The sequence below is a fragment of the Eumetopias jubatus genome, unplaced genomic scaffold (genome assembly GCF_037043125.1).
Source record: "Eumetopias jubatus isolate StellerSeaLion01/CBP00866 unplaced genomic scaffold, mEumJub1_p1.0 scaffold_2, whole genome shotgun sequence".
Classification (NCBI taxonomy): Eukaryota; Metazoa; Chordata; class Mammalia; order Carnivora; family Otariidae; genus Eumetopias; species Eumetopias jubatus.
The window spans coordinates 26,362,095-26,369,676 of NW_028274808.1; the positions used below are offsets into that span (position 1 = coordinate 26,362,095).

The following is a 7,582-nucleotide window of genomic DNA, read 5'->3' on the forward strand; positions in this document are numbered from 1 at the left end:
TTAGTCTTTATCTTAAAAATAGTGGCAAACGTCAGCATGGAATCATCACAGCAGGGACCACAAAAGGTACAGATATAGCAAGACCTCAGAGCTGCAGCCGAATGTTTGGGGACAGTGTCCGTGCCAGCATGTTCTATTTACATATTAAGTTTCTAACAAGAAAAGCATTCGTGGGCGTCTGGGTGGCTCAGTCAGCTAAGCGTCTGCCTTCTGCTGTGGTCATGATCCTGGGGTCCTGGGATCAAGCCCCTCATGGGGCTCCTTGCTCAGTGGGGAGCCTGCTTCTCCCTCTCCCTCTGCTCCTCGCCCCCCATACTCTCTCATGCTCTATCTCTGAAATAAATAAAATCCTAAAAAAAAAAAAGAAGAAAAGCATCTGTTAGTGAATTTCCTCTATACCCTAATAACAGTTGCCTTGTTGGTTCCATCAGGTATTCATCAGGTCAAATAATTCCACCTATTCTACCTGGTTCTCCCTCTCACATCACCCCCCTCCTAAGTCCCCTGGCTGCACCCCAGCTCTGGCCCCAGGGGCGCCTCCCACGTGCCCTTCTCAGAGGCTTGCATTCGGTGTCTGTGCTTGGCACCTGCGTGCTTGGGGGCCGTTCACGTCCCTGCAGCAGGCTGCTCTCCGACACGGCCACAGGCAGTCTTATATTCCATGGAATACAGATCCTGCTGTATCAGAAATTTTCTTTCTCTGTTTCTTTTTACCAGATACTGCAAGATCGTGTCTAAGAGAAAGACAGAGCTGCCTGATTTTATTAGACTTTTGGAAGTGCAGCTTGTTATTTCATTTACCGGATTTTTTTTTCTTTCTCCTCCTCCTTTCTTTCCTTTTCTTTTTTATCTTTTGTGGTGGTGGTGGTGGTGGTGGTGGTAGTGGTGGTGGTGGTGGTGGTGGTTTTTGTTGTCTTGATTTGGTTCTAGTTTAGGTGTGTCCTGGTAATATTTGAAGATCATATTCATTCGCTGATAGAACATCGATAAAAATTACCGCCCAGGAAGATCTGGGTGGTGAAGTGGGGAAAGAAAGCCATGGTCTAGAAATGAAGAGACCTGAATTCTTCCCCTTGCCCTGCTGCTGATTTGCTCGATGACATTTATTAAACTCTGGAGCCTCTTTGGACTTCACGTATAAAATCAGATGATGGAAAACCGATTCTCTTCCAGATCTTTCTAAACTTCAACATTCTATGAATTGAAAACCAGATTGTTACAAGCATCTAAAAACACTCTTGAAAACCTATAAGGATGGAATTCTGAGAAAATGTCAGGTTAAGTGTACATTTCTGGACCCTCCAGCCTCCGACCTCCTTTCCAAGGCCACCCAACAACCAAGATGTCTCTGATGTGCTAGCAGGTGTCCATGGCTGGGGGCAGTGGCCCAGGGCACGATTCTTTTATACTTTAAAATATGGACAGGTGATCTAGGGATCTTGTTACTATGTGCATTCCTTTTCAATAGATCTGAGGGGGGCATGAGAGTCTGCATTTCTAACTCCCAAGTAAGGCTGCTTCTGCTGCTGGACATGCATAGGTCCCTTGAGGGGTTCTTAAGTGCGTCTGAGGATTACATTCTCCGGGCGCTGGACAGGTGCAGAGACTGACTTTGGACATGCTTGGTGGAAAGCAGAAAGCTTTGCGTCTCCCACAGAGAGGCTTCAGGATACAGACTGCAGATGCTGAGGCGGTCTGAGGAAGCCCAACCGAGAGACTCCGGTGGATCTTTCTGGCACTCTGCGTGTTTGCTGCATGTGTCCTGGGGAAGACTGCAGATCCTGAGCTGAGCCACATAAGGAATGAGCTGCTCCCCAGCCACCTCCAGAAGAGACTTTCCCTGTAACCCTTCTGCCCAGTGTGCATGGCTTCCCCGTTCCCAAAACAACGAGCTCCCCCATCCACTATCAAACTAATTTGCCACAATGTCCTGCTGGTTCACCACTTAACCATGGCTTTCCACAGCCTCACTTCGGTGGGGGCTGAGGGACCCCCCCCCGCCGCAGCCCATTAGCAGGCAGTGAGTGAGGAAGGATGAGCAGGCTGGTTGAGAACAGGGGGGTTCGGTTGAGGTAGAATCAGCACACAAGACAGGAGGACATTTTAATAAATACATAAAAATAACTCTTTGGAGATTTAACTGGAGCAAATAGAAGACTTTCGGAACTTCAAAATACGATTTATGGATTTAAAAAGTCAGCAGACATGAGAAGTACAGCGGTTACTGCCGAGAGCCGAACTGGGATTGTGAGACGAAATGGAAAAAAAGAACTGAGCCCACTAAGCAAAACACAAAGAAATAGAAAATATGAAGGAAGAGATAAGAATGGGTCTTGCCTGGAGATTTATTATGTGAATAATAGAGTTTCTGAGGGAGAAAAAGCACTAGATGGGGAAAAATTCATGCTTGTATAAATATAGAAGAAAATCTCCCTAAGCTGGAGAGAGAATGTTTTCTGTCAGAAGGTGCTTGTCAATTCCCAGGCAAACTTAATGAGAACAGACTTCTATCTGGCCATACATCACTGAAATTTCTGAACCCCGAGAATGGAGAAAATAGAAGGTTTTAGACAGAGGAAACAGTACTTGCAAAATAAGAGAATCTAGGCTAGCAGCAAACGTCTCATGTGCAGACTTCTGGTAGACAAGGGCTGTGATCTCGGAGCCGTGGACAGAAACATGCCATTCAGATGTGAGGGCAGAAGAAGATTTGTAGACATTCAAGAATTCAGAAATGTATCACCCTTGTTCCATTATCAAGGAAATCACACAATGCTCCAAAAAAAAAAAGAAAGAAAAAGAAAATTTAATTCAATTCCAAAACCTAATGACGAAAAAAAGTGAGAATACAAAAAAAATGTGACAAGCGTATATATTCCTATAAAATGTATACATCGAAATTGATAAGGCCAAACGCAAATGAGCACAAACGATACAAAGTTATGCCGTCTCTCCCTCTCCCTTCCCTCCTTTTTTCTTCAAGCCTGTATTTATATCAACATGAACTGAGTGATTCTTACTTTATGCTTTCTGTCATAATCCAATACTACTTTTTATTTTTATTTTTTCTAGAATAACAAAAAATATTTTACTAAAACACAAGATTTACAGAAGTTTCCAGACAAGCCATACAAAATGGTCACAAGCTTTTTCTTGAAGGAAGGATTCTACACAGTCACAATATTAGTAGTGAGGGCTGTGATGTTTGTTTAATGTTCCCATTTTGGTTCAAACAATCAAGTTTGTCCATCTACAGCAACTAAATAAAGTTAGACTTGGCTAGAGAACATATTCTAAAGAACTGGTTCACTACTTTTAACCAATGCAATTAGATCACCATAAAAAGGGGGAAAGGAGCCCATAAAATTAAAATAACTACCTCTTCGCTGCAAAAAAAAATAATTAAAAAAACACCCGCACTTCTGCAGCTAACCCTGACAACTACCTTCATGCACAGTGCTTTATACTTAAACCACGATGAGGGAAGTGAATAAAAGCAGAGAAGGGCCACTGCTTTTAAACGTTTCACAACAATCCAGATGGTACTTCTAGCCTCTGCTCATGCTTTACAACAGTGAATCAGGACAAGACATAGATTTGCTAAGGTGCATTTAATCACAAAAAACTGAAGATGTCTGGGCTTTTATTCTGTAATGTTTCTAAGACTGTGTCCGTTAAATGCAAACAAAAAAGGAGGAAGTCTTGGCCCAACAGGAGAAGTGATGCACACTTGATGATCAGATCGATTTTAAATATTATTCATGGCATATAGCCTAGTGCATGCTCTAGCTGTTTCTATGGCTTGGGCTTCATTGGTCTTCCACTCCATCATTTGCTAATGGATCATCTGGATTGGGAGCACTTAACAAAGCCTGGATCCACAGCAGAACTGTGTGGATCTGCAGTGCTGGGGACCACTTATCTTTCAAGATATCTAAACATATTCTTCCCAACTTGTCTACATTAGGATGATAAATTTTGGTCACGAAACGTACCTTAGGGGTTGCCATCGGGTATTCCTCTGGTAGGAATAGTTCAAGCTTAAAAGTCCCTCCCTCAAAGGGAAATCCTGGGGGCCAGCAATGACCACATGAAAATAACAGGCCTTGCTCTCATCTGGTTCTGCTTTAATGCCAGGAACTGGTTCTGCCAGCAAATGCTGGGTTTCCTTGATAATCCTGTGGGGCAGCCTGGCCATCTTGTCAGATCCCGAGTTCGGCCTCTGGTCTCGATTCTCCCAATACCACTCTTTAAACATCTCTTTGCTCAAATTGTTATTGTGTATGTGTGTACAGGAAGGAAGGAAGAGAAAGAAAGAAAGAAAGAAAGAAAGAAAGAAAGAAAGAAAGAAAGAAAGAAAGAAAGGAAGGAAGGAAGGAAGGAAGGAAGGAAGGGAGGAAGGAAGGAAGGAAGGAAGGAAGGAAGGAAGGAAGGAAGGAAGGAAGGAAGGACCAAAGAAAGAAAGAAAGAACCAAAGAATCCAAGTACCTTGTGAACACAGTATTTGCCTACATTGCCTCATTCTGGGCCACTGAGGTGGGGGAAGAATTGAAAATGAATCTTGAACTCTTTTTAGTGATTGGCTTATTTTAGCAGCATGGACAAAGTAATTCTGAAACTATTTTAGCTGAATTAAAGGACTGAGCAGACTAAACATGCTGATTGTTAGGAGCCAAGTTCTCAATGTGGAAGAAGCGACACACAAATATGACTCCTGCTGCCAAATCTGACACAATTTGAGTGCCAAAATAATGAAGTACAGTATTGAATTACAAACCATTGAAAATATCGGGATTAATCAGTCCACGTTAATAGATTGGATCGATAGGTAGGTAGCTCGGTAGATAGATAGATAGATAGATAGAGAGATAGATAGATAGATAGATAGATAGATAGATAGATAGATAGATAGATAAAATAAGGGCCCTTATTTACAGCAAAATGCCAAAAGCTGATTGGTAAATGTGCAGGAAGTAACAGAGCTGGAAAATCACTATTTTGCAAGCATCATATGTAATGACCGGATCAGGCAAGAACCATCAGTGGATGATAAATGTAGGGGGGAGTTGCATGGAAATGAGGTGTATCATTCCGGACTGCTTATTAGTGGCAAGGGAGAAAAAGAAAACCATAATGACAGAACAGAGAATAAGACAACAGTCTGCACAGGTGATCGAACTTCACATCAGCAGTGGAGGGCAGGTAGGTATTGTGTGAGGGCAGATGAGATAAACTAAGGGAGACCCAAGCTCACCTGATGAGAGCGAGATAAGGATGCATAACCTGAATTAATCATGGTGGAAGAATCAGACAAGTACAAAGTAAACAACCTTATATTTTTTAAATGTCAAGGGAAACTCTGCTCTTATAAAATGTGAACTTTTTCCAAGAAGACATCCAGATGGCCAGCAGACACATGAAAAGATGCTCAACATCACTCGTCAGGGGAAGTGCAAATCAAAACCACAAAGAGATATCGCCTCACACCTGTAAGAATGGCTAAAATCAACAACACAAGAAACACCAAGTGTTGGCGAGGATGTGGAGAAAGGGGAACCCTCGTGCACCGTCGGTGGGAATGCAAACTGGTGCAGCCACTGTGGAAGAGAGTTGGAGGGTCCTCAAAAAATTAAAAAGAGAAATATCATATGATCTAGTAATTCCACTACTGGGTATTCACCCAGTAAAATGAAAACACTAATTCCAAAAGATACATGCACCCCGATGTTTATTGCAGCATTATTCATAATAGCCAAGATTTGGAAGCAACCAAAGTACCCATCTATAAGTAAATGGAAAAGAAGAGGTGGTAAATATATATATATATATTTTATTTTATATATATATATATATACACACACACATACATATGTATTTATTATATATATACATATACACACAATGGAATACTACTCAGCCATAAAGAGAATGAAATCTTGCCATTTGCAACAATGTGGAAGGACCTAGCCAGATATAATGTTAAGTGAAATAAAGCAGACAGAGGAAGACAAATGGATATTCTCTTACAATGGAAACTGTAAGAGAATATCACTCTTCTTAGGAAATACACACAAAGTGTTTAGAGATAAGAGTAGATATAAGGGTATATATGTAACTTACCCTCAAAAAATAATCATATCTGTGTGTGTGTACAGGAAAGTAAATGATAGAGGACATTGGGGTAAAAATGTTAATAGGTAAGTCTGACAAAGGGCAGTGTAGATGTTCTTTGTACCAGCTTTCTTTTTCTTATTTTTTTTTAATTTTCTTTTTAAGGAATCTCTATACCCAACATGGGGCTTGAACTCACAACCCTGAGATCAAGAGTCACACGTGCCACTGACTGAGCCAACCCAGGGGCCCCTAGTTTTGTTTTTCTAATCATAAAATTGTTTTCTAAAAAACTTAGAAGAGGGGTGCCTGGGTGGCTCAGTCGGTTAAGCGTCTGCCTTTGGCTCAGGTCATGGTCCCAGGGTCCTTGGATCGAGCCCCGCATCGGGCTCCCTGCTCAGCAGGAAGCCTGCTTCTCCTTCTCTCTCTGCCCCTGCTTGTGTTCCCTCTCTCGATGTCGCTCTCTCTCTCTCTCTCTCTCTCTGTCAAATAAATAAATAAAATATTTTTTTAAAAAAGAAATCATTTTAGACCTCGCCATCTTCTGTCTACCCCTCGGAGAGTCTGCATTATTTCCACAAGGGAGAATGTGTGGGGTGCCTGGGGGGCTCAGTCAGTTAAATGGCCAATTCTTGGTTTCGGCTCAGGTCTGATCTCAGGTTCGTGAGATCGAGCCCTGCTTCAGGCTCCACGCTCAGCACAGAGTCAGCTTGAGTTCCTCGCTTTCTCCCTCTGCCCCACCTCCTCCTAAAATAAATAAATATATTTTTTTTAAGGGGAGAAGTTGGGGCGCCTGGGTGGCTTAGATGGTTAAGCACCTGCCTTCGGCCCAAGTCATGATCCCAGGTCATGATCCCAGGGTCCCGGGATCAAGCCCCACATCGGGCTCCTGGCTCAGCGGGGAGCCTGCTTCTCCCTCCGCCTCTGCCTCTCCCCCTGCTCATGCTCTCTCTCTCTGTATCTCTCTGTGTCTCAAATGAATAAAAAAAAAGGGGGGGGGAGAACTTGTCCCACCACGAATAACATGAATGATGGCTGTCACAGGCCATAATTTGGAAGCTATCTCTAATTAAATGTTGAACTTCACCTAATACTGCCCTATTGCTGAAGACATTCTGATTTTCTTTTTTAACATAAAGAACCACAAACACATGATTTGGGGAAGTTTGTACAAATGACCTCAGATATCTTCATTCATGCTGAAGAACAGATAAGATAGCTTCAAATGGTGTGTCAAATCTACAAATTATGGATGTTACATGCTTCCAGGTCTTTTACATAAATTACTAAAAGCAAGTAGCAGACCCCCTACAGGGCAGTTCCAAGGAAGGCTTTATGGACTGGCTTTTTTTCCATGCCTGAGTTTCTGCTGCCACCTACAGTCTAGTCTGGGCACAGCAGTCCGCCCTTCGCGCTATTCTTCGCTGTTGCTAAGGTCCCTTAAACATCGGTCTATGCTGCATCTGGAACA

At 42.6% G+C, this 7,582-nt stretch overlaps 1 pseudogene; it reads right to left on the reverse strand.

Moving 5' to 3' along the window:
- Window positions 1–3,748: 3,748 nt before the first annotated feature.
- LOC114202876 (ubiquitin-conjugating enzyme E2 N pseudogene) lies at window positions 3,749–4,198 on the reverse strand (annotated as a pseudogene).
- Between the last annotated feature and the right edge of the window lie 3,384 nt (window positions 4,199–7,582).